The 16,170-nt window shown below is 45.4% G+C and overlaps 1 pseudogene; it reads left to right on the forward strand.

Annotated features, from left to right (window-relative positions):
- The first annotated feature begins 3,510 nt into the window (after window positions 1–3,510).
- LOC120100328 (5S ribosomal RNA) lies at window positions 3,511–3,629 on the forward strand (annotated as a pseudogene).
- The last annotated feature ends 12,541 nt before the right edge of the window (window positions 3,630–16,170 follow it).

The following is a 16,170-nucleotide window of genomic DNA, read 5'->3' on the forward strand; positions in this document are numbered from 1 at the left end:
TCCCTGGGCGGGATCCTGGACATTTTCGCGGGAGGGAGGAACGGGCGCTGCAGTCCTCTGCCTACCCTTGCTGCCACCCCTGAGATTTAGGAGCCACCCGCTGAGGCCTTCCGTGAGTCAGCCGGAGGTGGAAGTGGTTCGGTCTCCTGGCTATAAGGTTTGATTCTTGGCTTGGCTGAGGTCACTCAACAGGAAGGTTGAAGCCAGTGCTCAGGTTATTGGGTTCAGGGGCCCAGGGTCTCATTACAGCTCCGCATCTTGGGGAGTTACCATGGTTACTTTTCCTAAGGAGGCTGGTGGCCTTTCTTCCAAGAGAAGATAGTTCTTTGTTTGTTTGTTTGCTTGTTTGTAGGCAGGCACTTGCTGTGTAGGCTCCTACCACAGGTTGCCCCCGGGCTGGGCTTCCAGACATCGCCATCGCAGGGTTCATTTGTGCGCCCTCATATCTTTTCCTGCCCGCCACTCCGCCACTTCCTGGGTTCCAACTTCCCAGGCCTCCCATCTCATCACCTTCTTGACCTGCCACAAACCAGTGTTCCTTGCAATCTTGGCTTTTCCTACCTTTACCTCCTATGCCACCCTTCCACTGGAGACTCCACACGGACTCTTGTACCTGTGACCACTGTGTAGTAAGTGACTGGCTGACTTCAGACCCAAACCCTAAAGCTTGGCATTCAAGGCAGTCTAAAATGTGGATCCAGTCACAGGCTGCCTGGTGCTATAGAGAAATGGATTTCGCCTCAGGGCAGTCAAAGGGGGAACCAGTCTCAAAATCTGTCACCATTTCAACAAAGACTAGATCGACTGAAGTGTTGAGCTAGCAGACATCTACAGAACATTCCAGCCAAATAACTGCAGAGAATACATTCTTCTCAGTCGCCCCTGGAACTTTCTCTAAAATAAACTACTGTTAGGCTACAAGCAATTGAAATGCATTGTCTGACCATCATAGACACCAAACCAACACAAGACCCTAGAGCACAGGCTCGTGGGGTTAAACAGCACACTACTGAGTGAGCATGGACTACTGAAAAAGTCCAGAAGGAACTCAAGAAGTCCCTGAAAGTGGAGGAAAATGAAACTACAATAGCCTCAAACTTGAGTTACAGTGAACTTAGTAGGAAGAGAGGTGTTTGTGGTAATAGTTGTCTGCGTTGAAGAATTAAGAGACCAGTCAAATAAATGGTGGTACACACCTTAGGGCCTTGGAAACCAAGCCAATGCTAGACTAATTACAATAGGCCAAAAATTAACAACATGAAAATGAAAATATATATATATATATATATATACATACATAATGAATGAATAAAAGACAGTTAGTTGCTCCTTAGAGGAAGTAGGCATGCCTGAGAAACCGTTAGCCAAGCTGACTAAAAGGAGATGGTAAGGCTCAAGGTGTAAAAGGACCTGCTATAACACATGGCGGCAAGGACATTTAGACAGTTATAAGCTGAGGCCAGACGGTGGTGGTGAAGGCCTTTAAACCCAGCACGTAGGAGACAGAGGCAGGGGGATGTCCACAAGTTGGAGGCTAGCCTAGTCCATAAAGGGAGTTCCAGGATAGCCAGGAGCTGTTACATAGAGAAACCCTGTCTCAAAAACAACAACAAAAGGGGGGGATGGGGGGTGCTGGAGAGATGGCTCAGAGGTTAAGAGCACTGACTGCTCTTCTAGAGTTCCTGAGTTCAAATCCCAGCAACAAAACAGAGGCTCACAACCAACTGCATTGAGATCCGATGCCCTTTTCTGGCCTGCAGGCATGCATGCAGGCAGAAAGCTGTATGATGTATACATAATAAGTAAATAAATATTAAAAAAAAAACAAAGAGAGAGAGAGTTGTAAGCTGTTTGATACTGAGCATGGGCCCATACCTGGAGCCAGGCCTGCACCCAGGGATTAGCTCATGACTAATTATAATGACGTACTAAAAAACCTCCTTTCCCATTAGCTCAGAAAGCTCCAAAGAAAATGTAAAAAATGTCTAGGTGCACATACTTTTCAAAATTAAACCAAGATAAGACAGTTTCTTCTTTGTGTTTTATTTTGTTTTGTTTGAGACAGGGTTTCTTTGTGTAACTTTGGCTGTTCTGGAACTCGCTCTTTAAACCAGGCTGGCCTCAAATCTCTGCCTCCTGAGCGTTGGGATTAGAAAGGTGTCTGCCCCATACCCAGATAAGCAATTATTGCTCTTGCTAGACCTAGACCTACTGACCTAGACCCAGGCTCGCCTCTTAGAGCCCACAAGGTGGCTCACAGACTGCCTGTAACTCCAGTTTCAAAGGATCCCATGCCCTCTTCTGACCTCCTTGGGCTTCTGCACACATGTGGTGCACAGACATACACCCAGGCACACACACACATACACATACAAAGTAAGTAAATACTTTTTTTTTTTAACAAGCTCTTCTTTTTTTTTTTTCTTTTTCTTTTTTTTTTTCGGGGCTGGGGACTGAACCCAGGGCCTTGCGCTTCCTAGGCAAGCGCTCTACCACTGAGCTAAATCCCCAACCCCAAGTAAATACTTTTTAAAGAAAGATTTATGTGAGTACACTGTCGCTGTTTTCAGACACACCAGAAGAGGACATCAGATCCCATTACAGATGGTTCTGAGCCACCATGTGATTGCTGGGAATTGAACTCAGGACCTCTGGAAGAGCAGCCAGTGCTTTTAACCTCTGAGCCATCTATCTCTTCAGTCCCCAGTAAATACTTTTTAAATGAAATAAAAATTTGTCTACTGGGCTGGCAAGATGGTTCAGCAGGTAAAGGCACTTGCTGCCAAGTTCGATGACATGTATCGAGTCCCCAAGACCCATGTGATAGAGAGAACCAATTTCCTTCCACAAGGTGTCACCTATCTCCACATGCAGGCTCCCACATTCATGCACCCACACAAAGAAATATAATATTAAAATTAAAAATATTATTTTATTTGTCTAGATATGTTTATGTATGTATATGTTTGAGTGTATTGCATGTATGTTTGAGTGTATGTACATGTGCATGTATGTTTAATTAATGCACATATATGTTTAAGTGTATGCATATGTATGTTTGAGTATATTGCATGTATGTTTAAGTGTATGCATATGTATGTTTGAGTGTATTGCATGTATGTTTGAGTGTATGTGCACGTATGTTTAAGTGTATTTGTAGAGGCCAATGGAGGGTATGGTGCCTGCCTTCATCACTCTCCACCCATTTTTTGAGATGTGTTTTCTCCCTCAACATAGGGCTTGCATTTTCTCAGGTAAACAGGAAATTAGGAAGCCCCACAGACCCTCCTATCTCTGTTTACCTAAAAGCTACGGTTACAGATGTGTGCTGGATGCCAGGTTTGTATGTAGGTGCTGGGGTCTGGATTCGAGTTGTCATGATTTTAAAGCAAAGGCTTTCGACTGCTGAGCTGTCTCCCCAGCCCTGAAGACAAACGAGTTCAGCAGATCTGTAACAAGTAATGAGACTAAAGCAGTAATAAAAACTCCCAAATAAAAAAGGTACAGGTTGTCCACGGCCATACCACCCTGAACGTACCCCATCTCATCTGATCTCTGAAGCTAAGCAGGGTGAGGCCTGGTTAGTATTTAGATGGGAGACTACCTGGGAATACCGGGTGCTGTAGACTTAAAAAAAAAAAAGGTACAGGCCCTAGTGGAGTCATTGCTGAATCCCACAAGACCTTTAGAGACATGGGATCAACAATAGGAAAGAAAGAACTACCTACCATACTTTAAAAAAAAAGGGAGAGAGTGAGCGGGAGGTAAGGAGGGAGGGAGGGAGGGAGGGAGGGAGGGAGGGAGGGAGGGAGGGATCGAGGGAAGGAGCGAGGGAGGGAGCAAGGGAGGGAGGGAGAGAGCTGTGGGTGTGGATGGGTGTTTTGCCTACATCATGTCTGTGCACCACTTTCACGCCTGGCCCTTGCGGAGGCCAGAGAGGGCGTCAGATCTCCTGAGACTGAAGTGACAGTTGTGCTCCCATGTGGCTGGGTGCTGGGATTGAGTCCAGGTTCTTCGAAAGAGCAACCAGTGCTCCTAACTTCGGAACCGTCGCTCCAGCCCAGCTGCCAAACACTTTACAAAGCCAATATTACCCTGATGCCAAAACCAGATAAAACTACCACAGCTAAAAAAAGAAAGAATTACAGACCAATCTCCCCATGAACATTGATACGAAAATTATCAATGAAATACTTGCAAACCAAGTTCAAGAACATATTTTAAAAAAACAAAAACAAGGGGTTGGGGATTTAGCTCAGTAGCAGAGCGCTTGCCTAACAAGCGCAAGGCCCTGGGTTCAGTCCCCAGCTCCGAAAAAAAGAAAACAAAAACAAAAACAAAAACATCAGGCTGGAGAGATGGTCAGGGTTTAAGAGCACTGTCTATTTTTGCAGAGGTTCCATTCCCGGCCACCACATAAGTGGCTTCCAACTATCTGTAGTGGAATCTGATGCCCTCTTCTGGCGTGCAGGTGTACGTGCAGACAGAGCACTCATATACGTAAAATAAATAAATCTTTTTAAAAAAATCAATCTTGGGGTTGAAAGGACAGTTAGCAGTTAAGAGTACTTGCTCTTCCAGAATTTGGCTCTTAGAATCCATGTTGGGAGGCTTGCAACTATCTATAACTCCTGTCTCAAGAGACCTTAAAACTCCTTCTCATGACCTCTGTGGACCCCTGAACACATGTGGCATACACTCCTACATCTAAGTAAAAAAAAAAAAAAAAAAACTCACTTGACAGGATGAAGTTGGCGTTTTTTCTTTTTCAAAGAAGCAGGAATGGTTGAACTTATACAAGTCTATAAATGTAATCTATTATATAAATGGGCTCAAGGACAGAAGTCACATGATCAGCTTAGCAGATGTGGAAACGACAGTTTCCTGATGAAAGCTCCGGATAACTAGGAGTAGGCGGCCATGCTCTGCCGTAACAAGGGGATACACTGCAATCTTGTGGTCCAGGCGTGTGGCACAGGTCTTGCTCCCAGAGCTCAGAGACAGACACAGTGGATCTCTGTGAGTTCCAGGCCAACCAGGGCAACAGTGAGACCCTGTCTCAAAACAAACATGTAGCCAGCCTTGTACTAAATAAGTAAAAACCTAAAGCATTTATCCTGATGACAGGAACAAGACAGGGCTATACTCTGTCTACTTTCCCCCACTATAGTGCTCTAAGTTTTTTTTTTTTTTCTTTTCTTTTTTTCGGAGCTGGGGACCGAACCCAGGGCCTTGCACTTGCTAGGCAAGCACTCTACCATTGAGCTAAATCCCCAACCCTCTAAGTTTTAACTAAGTCAAAAAGTGAAAAAAGAAAAGAAAAAAAAAACAAGTAAAAGAGAAATGAAAGAAAGGATCCCCCCCCCCCATTGACAGTTAATGTGGTTCTCCATATTAGACCTCCCGACTGTACAGAAAACTCTGAGAATTGATAAGCTCTTTCAGCAGAGTGACAGGAAACAAAAAATAACAAAAAAAAATCACTATCCTTTCTACATATCAATAATAAGCACACGGAGGAACAGATTGGGGGCGAAGCTGGGGAGATGGCCCAGCAGTAAAAGGACACTGATTTTTTGAGGACCAGCGTTTGGTTCCTAACACCCACATGAATTGGAAGCATAGAATTTGGTAATAAGCAGAGCATGGTATGTCACAGATGTGTAAAACAACTGGACAGAACACTAAGTCCAAATAAACCACACAACTACAATCACCTGAGTTTTGACAATAATGTCAGGAATAAATATTAATGTCAGGATAAATATTGGAGAAATTTAGCCTCTTTAACAGATGGTCCTGGGAGAACTGGGCATCTACATAAAGAACAGATTAGATCTTGTCTGTCACTCTGCCACACGCACGCGCGCGCACACAGACACACACACACAGACACACATATACACACAGACACACACACACACACACATACACACACACACACATCCTAAGTGGATCAAACACCTTTAGCAAAAGACAGGAGACTCTGAAACTGTTAGAAGAAAAACCAGGGAAGACATTTCAAGATGTGGACATAGAGAAGACTCTGAAAAAGACCCCGGTATCCAGGGGAAAGGCCGGTGATCGACAAGATAGACCTTGATCCAGTTTACTTTTTGTTGCTGTGATAAAAACAAGCTGACCGAAGGAACTTGGGAGGAAAGGGTTTATTTAAATGTATTCTCAGAGGAAAGGGTTTATTTAAACATATACTTTCAGGTCTGGGAGGAAAGGGTTTATTTAAACATATACTTTCAGGTCTGGGAGGAAAGGGTTTATTTAAACATATACATTCAGGTCACCGTTTAACACGGAGGGGTGTCGGGGTTGGGGATTTAGCTCAGTGGTAGAGCGCTTGCCTAGCAAGTGCAAGGCCCTGGGTTCAGTCCTCAGCTCCGAGAAAACAAAAAACAAAAAAACAAAAAAACAAAAAAACACTGAGGGGTGTCAGGGAAGGAGCTCAAGTAGAAACTGAAGCATAAACTGTGGAGGAAGGCTGCTTACCACCTTGCCCTCCTGGTCGCTCCTGTCCAGCCTTCTGAGGAGTGGCACCACCCACAGTTCAGTGGGCCTTCCTGAATCAAGTCAAGACACTTCCCCATAGATGTGCGTCAGGCCAGTCTGATCTGGGCAGTCCCTCGACTGAGACTCCTCTTCCCAGGTAACTCTTGGTTGTTTCAAGTTGACAATAAAAACTACCTAGCACTGGGCTGGAGAGATGGCCACATGGCACTGGCTTCTCTTACAGAGAGGACCTGGGTTCTATTCCCAGCACCCACATGACAACTTGCAGTAGCCTGCAGCTCCGAGGACATCCAAAGCCTACATCCTCACAACATGTGTATGGCAAAAACAAACAAACAAACAAAATACTCCAACAACTATACAAAAAATAAATAAATAGGGGCTGGAGAGATAGCTCAGTGTTTAAGAGCATTAGCTATGCTTCCAATAGGACCAAGGTTCAATCCCAGCACCCACATGGCAACTCATAACTCCCATCCCAGGTCCTGACATTCTCACCCAGACAAAAATGCACGCAAAACACCAGTGCACACAACAATTTTTTTAAAAAATGAAATTTGTAAAAATAAAATAAGTAAAACCTTTAAAAAAAAACAGACTGGTGAAATTAAGAAGCTTTTATATAGCAAAGAAAGCAGTTACTTGAGGAGACAGTCTACAAAATGGGAAAGGATTTTTGTTAGCTATGCATTTGACAAAGGATTAATATTTAGAATATATAAATAACTTAAAAAACAAAAAACAAACAAACAAAATCCCCAACAATTGAGCAACAAAAAACCAAGGCCCGGAGAGACAGATCAGCGGTTAAGGAGCACTGGCTGCTCTTGCAAGAGGATCTGGGTTTGCTTCTCAACATTCCCATGGTGGACTCATAATTATCAGTAATTCAAGTCCCAGGGTATCTGGTTCCCGCCTCTGGCTCCTGCAGGTACCAAGAAAGTATCTGAACATATATTCATACAAAATACTCATACACATGATATAACAATAAATCTTTTTTTTTTTTGGTTCTTTTTTTTCGGAGCTGGGGACCGAACCCAGGGCCTTGCGCTTCTTAGGCAAGCGCTCTACCACTGAGCTAAATCCCCAACCCCAAATCTTTTTTTTTTTTAAAGAAAACAACTCCAATCAATAATTGGACTAACAGGGCTGGAGAGTTGGCTCAGTGGTTAAGAGCGCTGACTACTCTTCCAGAGGTCCTGAGTTCAATTCCCACCAACCACATGGTAGCTCACAACCATCTGTAATGGGTTCTGATGCTCTCTTCTGGTGTGTCTGAAGACAGCTACAGTGTACTTATATATAATAAATAAATCTTTAAAAAAAAGAAAAGAAAAAAAGAAAAAGAAAAAAGAATTGCTGGGGTGGGTTGGGGATTTAGCACAGTTTGCAAAAGAAAAAAAATTAAAAGAAAAATTCCACTTTCCCTATATGTTCCTTTGTCCAACATTAAATTATTTTTTTTATTTTTTAAAATTTTTACTTATATGAGTGCACTGTAGCTGTCTTCAGACATACCAGAAGAGGGCGTCAGATCCCATTACGGATGGTTGTGAGCCACCATGTGGTTGCTGGGAATTGAACTCAGGACCTTTGGAAGAACAGTCAGTGCTCTTAACTGCTGAGCCATCTCTCCAGTCCCTAAAATTATTTCTAACAACCAGAATTTACACTACTGGTGGGGAATAGCATCTATTTCAGCCTCTATGGAAATCAGTACAGTATTTTCTCAAAAAACAAAAACTGCATCTGCATATGGCCCAGCTATGCCCCCCTTGGTATTTACCCAGAAGACTCTAGGTTCACATATCCTCGATCAGTGCAGCAGCAACAGAGACATGGATAAGGAAAATGTGCTGCACAGACATGGAAACTCGTTCTGAGACAGGGTTTCTCTGTGTAGCCCCTGGTTGTTCTGAAATTCAACCTATAGACCAGGCTGGCCTCAGACCCAGAGATCTGCCTGCCTCTGCCTTGTGACTCTCGGGAGATAAGCATGGGCCATGTCCATAGGATTTCATGTGGCCTATGCTTTACACCTGGAAGCCAGCCCAGAGGACTATTATGTATGGAGGCTGTGCCCTGGTCTCCTCAATTCACTTCATTCTTGGGACCCAGAGCTATGTCCGTTGGCCACTCAGAGCCTGGGGACTCTTCACATGCATCTGGAGCAAGTGCCCCATGGCATTTAATGAACCTGAGAACCATGCGACTGCACCATTGCGCCATCTTCCCCGGAGAGCAGATTCTGTTCAGGGCTACTTCTATTCTGTGAACCTTCCTGACAGCCAGCCATCATCCAGCCACCGACACGGAGGTGCTGGGTAAGTTAGTATAACCAAGCCACCATTGCCTTTGCCTCCTCTAGATGTCTATGCCTAGACCTAAGTCAACGTCTTGCAAATAAATAGAGTCAAGGCATGATGTGCACTCCTAGGGACAGATGCACGTGAACCGTGGGTTTAAGGCTAGCCTGGGCTGCGCGGTGAGGCTGTGTCTCAGAAGCCTGATCCAGAGACCAGAAAGATTGGTAAGCAGTTAGTAGCACTTTCTGCCCTTCCAGAGGACTGGGGTTTGGTTCTGGGCACTCACATGGGGAAGTTTACAACCACCTGTAACTTCGGCTTCAGGGAATCCAATGCCCTCTTCTGACCTCCTCTACCACACCCCTTCCCCCAAATACACATAAGTAAAACTAAGAAAATTTCTTTGTGCATTCAAGGCCAGTCTGATTCTATATAGCAAGTTCTGGGACAACCAAGCCTATGTAGAAAGACTCTGTTTCAAAACAAAACAACACAACAACAACAAAAACAAATATGTATATTAAAGCCCAATTAATATAAAATTTAATAAACCAGAATATAATATGTAACCAATAAACAGTTACCCATGTTAAAAAAAAAAAAAAGGGCTGGAGAGATGGCTCAGTGGTTAAGGGCACCGACTGCTCTTCCCGAGGTCCTGAGTTCAAATCCCAGCAACCACATGGTGGCTCACAACCATCTGTAATGAGATCTGATGCCCTCTTCTGGTGTGTCTGAAGACAGCTACAGTGTACTCATATATATAATAAATAAATAAAATATTTAAAAAAAAAACAGTTACCCATGTAAATGACATAATCCCATGCATGTTAAACACCCATCACATCGGAAGGTCTGGGTGCCCGTATTCCCTACCAGCTGGCACTACCATGTCTGGCACACAGCAGACCTTAGGTGAGGGCTGAGGAAACACGCAATGTGACAAGGTTCCCTAGGTGAGCCATGGATGGATGCCGAGTTTCCAGTCACTCCCAGTCCCAGAAACTGGAGGTCTAGGAGCTGTACTTACCCTTGAAAGCTGGAGCACTTCACAGCCCATCAAGGAAGAGACTCTACTCTGGATTCAGTCGTACCTACGAGACCTGGTGAGCAAAGTCGCAGCCTGATTCTGATTCCGAATTCCAAACTCTAGAATAACGAGTGTTAACAGACACTGCGCTGCTCCAAGCACTTGCCAATGTGTCCAACAATGCAGGTAAGAAGCTTGGTGTACAGCTTGAGGCAGAGCCAGAGAGAGACAGGGCAGGGACAGCAATCCCAGACATTCCCTTACCTTTTCCAGATTTTGAATCAGAGAAAAATTGAGATTCGCCACAGCTTTTTTTTTTTTTTTTTTTTTTTTTCTTTTTTTCGGAGCTGGGGACTGAACCCAGGGCCTTGTGCTCGCTAGGCAAGCGCTCTACCACTGAGCTAAATCCCCAACCCCATTCGCCACAGCTTTAACTCAGAATTTCAGGTGTAGCTGGTCCGAGACACCGTTGGACATTGTATTAAAGGTATTTTCCTATGGGTTAATTGTTATGACTGAGGAGAAAAGAATTGCTTGGAAAGAGCGAGTGAGCGAGCTTGGATGTGGCTTCTCTGAGAGTGGGAGGAATAAGACAAGTCCAAGTTCGAGAAGCCATGGATGGCATCTTTCTTCCTTTCTTTCTCTCTTTCTTCTTAGATTTATCTGTTTATGTATATGAGTACACTATCGCTGTCTTCAGACACACCAGAAGAGCGCATCGGATCCCATTACAGACGGTTGTGAGCCACCATGTGGTTGCTGGGAATTGAACTCAGGACCTCTGGAAGAACAATCAGTGCTCTTAACTGCTGAGCCATCTCTCCAGCCCCTATGGCTAGTATACTAATCTGATGCAGTGACCCAGGAACCACAATGGTTACATACATTGTTTGACACATGTCCCTTTCCTATAAGTGGCATTTCTGAGGAGAGTCCTGCATGAAACGGCAGGCTTCTGGCCAGGAGGGGAGAAAGACCTTCCAGTAGTTGGTTATGTGAAATTCTCCTTCTCTGCTGGTGAGAGGCTTCAGCTAGCCTCTGGGGTGGGGACCCCTATGTATCCCCCCCATTTCCCTCCATCCTGTTCCATACACACTATCTGCTTAAAAGTTGGATGGGTTAAATGCTCACCACAACCCACTCCTGAGCGCTGTCATCAACCTGACCTTTTGCATTCGCTGCCCACCTTGTCCATCTTCCCACCATGACATCCTGGTGTCTTCTCTGGACATTTTCTCAGGCTGGACACTTCATATAAATAACGGATTTTGTTCGGGCTCTAGATTTTATTTTCCCCTACTTGAAAAAAAGGTTCATTTCCAATTCTCTGTGTATGTGTGTGGAGAGGTACACATGCATTCGGGCCCCAGTTGGAGTTGAGCCTCCTGATGTGAGCACTGGGAACTGAACTTGGGTCTAGAAGGGCAGCAAGGACTTTTAACCACTAGGCCACCTTCCCAGTGCCTCTTCACTTTTTAAAAAGCACTTACGGGGGCTGGAGCAATGGCTCAGTGGTTAAGAGCACTGGCTGCTCTTCCAGAGGTCCTGAGTTCAATTCCCAGCAACCACAGGGTAGCTCACAACCATCTGTAATGGGATCTGGTGCCCTCTTCTGGTGTGTCTGAAGACAGCAGCAGCAAACTCACATACATAAAGTAAATAAATATATTTTAAAAAGCATTTACAGTATGTTTTTATTTTATATTTTATAAACAACTTTAATTTGCCCTTCAAATGTTTATAATTGGTGGTACTTCCCTTGGTGTGTCACATGTCCAAGAGAAAGGAAGACTGTGTCAAAATACCACCCTTAGTCAAAATACCACCAGTAAAGCCACCGTGAGAGCAAGAGGAGCTCTCATGAGCTACAACGAACCCTGTAGGCGTAAATTTGTCTCGGCCTCTCCTTTAGTCCAACACCCACCAGAGGTGGAGAAAAGGTATTAGGACACGGGAGAAGTGGACCCGTTTAGAAATAGTTCTTTGGGGGAGATTTCCATCTTCCTTGGTCTCAGTCCAGTCCACTAGCAAACACCAAACACGAATCCACAGCTGCAGCCCAGTCCACTCGGCAGACGCCACACAGGACTGCAAGGGCCGTTCAGTCCAGAAGAAACAGCGAGGCTCTCCAACTGTCCGGAGTCCACTGTAGAAGCCGCAATACGCCGCAGACACCTCTCAAGAAGTTCTTTGGTGAATTTCTGTCTAGGATGTCACCGTAAGCGAAGGTCAATGCAATGTAAACAATACACTCGTGCCATCGGTGAAGACTACGAAACGGGGCAAGGTGAACCAATGCTCAGCTCCCACTGTCTGTGGGTGATGTTTACATTCCTTCCAAATAGCACACGTCTGCCACAGCAAGACATCCTTTCACCTGTGTCTGCTTTAGCAAGCCATCCTTTCACCTGTGTGCCGAGCAAAGCATCATTTAACATGGCTTTCCAAAGAAACCAGAAGTTTCCACTTTGAACCCCCTGCGTCAGGGTTGCTATGAAACTTCCAACCTGGCAGATCTTTCCAAGTGCTTTTTTTTTTTTAAAGTTTTGTTTTTATTTAATGAATATGTTTGCCTCCGTGTGTACCTGTGTGCCATGTCCAGGCCTGTGTCCTTGGAGGCCAGAGAGGGGGTTGGGATCCCCTCTCTTAGGCCTACTCTGTGGTTCCTTTTGATGGCTATTTACATTTACATTTCAGAGGAACTAATTGATTTCCTTCTGGAGTTCCACAGCTCCTAGAGTTCCACATACCTGCTGTGCTGGTGATTCCTGGGCTGAGGCTGCCTGCTAGGACTCAGTTGGTACACCGTGAAAGTGATTCCTGCTTTCTAAGCATCCCTCTGCCTGTGCTCTCTCACACAAGCACCACATTCCCGGTCCTATCCAGATACCTTTAATAATAACTCATTCACACATGTATGCTGAAACCCAACCTGGACTTTTTTTTTTTTTTTTCCTTTTCTTTTTTTCGGAGCTGGGGACCGAACCCAGGGCCTTGTGCTTGCTAGGCAAGCGCTCTACCACTGAGCTAAATCCCCAACCCTCAACCTGGACGTTTTAAGCTGCTTCTCAGGGACTGAGTTTCCCAGTCTGTACCAGAACTCACAGGAGGCTTATGCTGCCTGGAAGTCCTGTTCTCTGAACCCTAGGACAACAGATTCATTTTCCAGAGTCGCTACTTTGGGTTTCACTGCTGACCTAGTCCACCTGGTCCAAAGCGCTGTGAACCATATTCTAGGTTGATGCAAACCAGCGGCACTGCTGGAGATGGGAGGAAGGAAACCGCCCGGGAGCGTTAACTCATCTGAAGGAAGCCACAGGCGCTGGGGAAAAGCTGCTTCCTGGTCCTGGCTCTTTTGGAAAGGCAGACAGGTAACCAGGGAAATGATTTGCAAGGTCAATTTGGAGCATACGAAGGGAGAGAGGACCACCATACCTGACTCCACTTTGCATTTTACTTCTGTTTTCTCTATGAGTCCCCCTACACTCGAGCAGAGTAGAAATCCCAAGTAAATGTGGTACCGCAAAGTAGTCCGGCTTCCAGTTGCTGTGGACCGATTGTCTGTCCCTATTTTCACTCATTTGCGCCCGCCATCTATCTGCTAACGCTGGGAAAGGAACTGCCTACTAAATCAGAAAACTCTGGTCCTTCTTTGCGTTGTGACTTAGCTGATTTCAAGTTCCCTCTCCCCCGCAAGGAAAGAACGGGGCAAAGAACTGCACCCCAAGGTCCTCCCTGGCTCGCCTCGTGGGCTGCGGACGATCAGTCAGGGGTGTGCGAACACGCCCTAATTTTCTTTTGGTTACTATCCCAGACTTTTACCGCCTCTCCTACAACTTCAGGGCACTTGAAGTCCAGTGGCTGAGCTAGCGATATGTGTGCACGTCTAAGGAGTTGTATTTGCCAGACATTTACAAAGAACCGTCGCACATCTTATTAAAGCTGCTTCGTGACAAGGAAGAGCTAAAACGGCCGTAGAGGACATGGAGACAAACCTCACTGCACTAAGACAAAGAAATGGGAGGCCGTGACTTGCTCGTGGCCACAGCGCAAAGAGGGTCGAGTGTGTTCCTACACTGCTTATTCGTTACTCTTCTGGGGACCTGAATACACTGGTCCAGAGACTTCCCTGAAGAACAAGGCCTGTTGTAGGGCAGACTCCTTTGACATCACCCAGTGGGTCTAATCCCTGTCTTTTTAAGGCCAGAGGAGACCATGGTTTCTTGCAATTTACTGGCCCTGGTTCCAGACCTCACTCTTCCCACTTAGCCTGAACTAGCTCGGAGGCTTTGGTCACAGGGGTGTCCGCCCACAGAGGCACTTCGCTGAACCTGCTGAATAGGTCACCACTGGAGTGAGAGCCAGGTGTTCCGACTGTGAAAGTCGCCCCCAAATCGGCCTCTCAGTTCCTTCTTTGCGCACAGTCCCTGGGAAACCGACCCTCCCCGCCCGGCTTGAGGGTGTGGCTTTAAGGCAGCTACCCAACCGTGGGCTACTCCTTGTTAGGTAGGAATGGGTCACGGTCTCCACAACCCTCTTCCCTAGCCTCTGGCAGGCTCCAGCTGTGCGTGATTTAACCTGCCTTCCTAGGCAATTTGGCTGCAAGCCACCTCTTGTGACGCCCTATTTCGAGAAGTCAAAGTCCCTACCGAGAAAACAGGACAGTCCTGCAATCCCCCAGGGTGGAACCAGGATTTTGAGTTCAAAGCCTGTTCTGGACTACAGAACACCCAGCCCCCACACAAACAAATGCCACATAAAGCAACACAGAAAGCAAGGGCAGAGGCAATTACGACAAAAACCACAAAACAAAAATTGCAGGAGACTGAAAGAGCGTTCCACGGCAAAGAAGGTGATATTAACATGAGAGTGTGGGGCTTGCTGCCTTCATTTAACCAGCAGAAGAAGTAGGGACCGCAGAGCCAGTTTTTAAAAAGACACAGTTATGGGGTTGGGGATTTAGCTCAGTGGTAGAGCGCTTGCCTAGGAAGCACAAGGCCCTGGGTTCGGTCCCCAGCTCCGAAAAAAAGAACCAAAAAAAAAAAAAAAAAAAAAAAAAAAAAAAGAAGACACAGTTACAGCAAGCACAGGTCTTTAATGTGTAGGCTCAGCTGGCTCTTCCTCCCTCCCTCTCTTCTCTCTCCCTCTCTCCCTTCCTTTCTTTTTGGTTTTTGGGAGACAGGGTTTCTCTGTGTAGCCTTGCCTGTCCTGGAACTTTCTTTGTAGAACTGTTTGGTCTTTGGAGTTATAGGTATCTGTAAGCCTCCTAACCCCAGGGAAGAATGTAGAATGCTCTTAACCGCTGAGCACTGCAGTCCCTTTGTTTTTATGTGTTTAACATAACAAAAATAACCCTTGCCAAACTGCTTTGTGCCCTCTCTGTCTCTCTGTGTCTCCCTGTGTCTCTGTCTGTCTCTGTGTCTGTCTGTCTGTCTGTCTGTCTCTCTCTGCCTCTCTGTCTCTGTGTCTCTGTCTGTCTCTCTGTATCTGTGTCTGTCTGTCTGTCTCTCTCTGTCTCTGTGTCTGTCTCTGTCTCTGTGTCTCTCTGTCTGTCTCTCTATCTGTCTCTGTCTCTGTCTCTCTCTTGCCTAGCTGACCTGGAATTGGCTGTATGCTTCAGGCTGGCTTTGAACTTGCAGCAATCTCTCTGTTTCTGCCTCCAGAGTGCTAGGATCGAAGTCTTGCCCTTTGCCTAGCCTGGAACTGGTTATGTAGACCAGGCTGGCTTTGAACCCACAGAGATCCACCTGCATCTGACTCTTCGGTGCTAGAATCAAAGGTTTCTGAGACTATCTCTATAGTTAGTAGTCTAAGCTGGCCTTGAATTCTTAATACTTCTCCTTTTGTCTAATAATGGCTAGGCTTACAAGTATATCTTTATATCTTTACCCTCTTTTATTCCTTTTTTTTTTAAAAGATTTATTCATTTATTATATATAAGTACACTGTAGCTGTCTTCAGATACACCAGAAGAGGGCATCGGATCTCTTTACAGATGGTTGTGAGCCACCATGTGGTTGCTGGGATTTGAACGCAGGACCTCTGGAAGAGCAGTCAGTGCTCTTAACCTCTGAGCCACCTCTCCAGCCCTATTCCTTTTTTCTTATTGTATTTTTTCATGTTTCCCCTTGCCATGCCTCAAAGTTTTCTGATTTTTTTCTATAAAGTATCATCTGGTATTAATTGTGCTTATGAAATTTTGTTTTGTTTTTAACTTATTTTTTTTAAAGATTTATTTATTTTATGTGAGTACACTGTAGCTGTCTTCAGACACACCAATAGAGGGCATCAGATCCCATTACAGAT

Source organism: Rattus norvegicus, chromosome 1, assembly GCF_021556685.1.
Source record: "Rattus norvegicus strain SHRSP/BbbUtx chromosome 1, alternate assembly SHRSP_T2T, whole genome shotgun sequence".
Taxonomy (NCBI): Eukaryota; Metazoa; Chordata; class Mammalia; order Rodentia; family Muridae; genus Rattus; species Rattus norvegicus.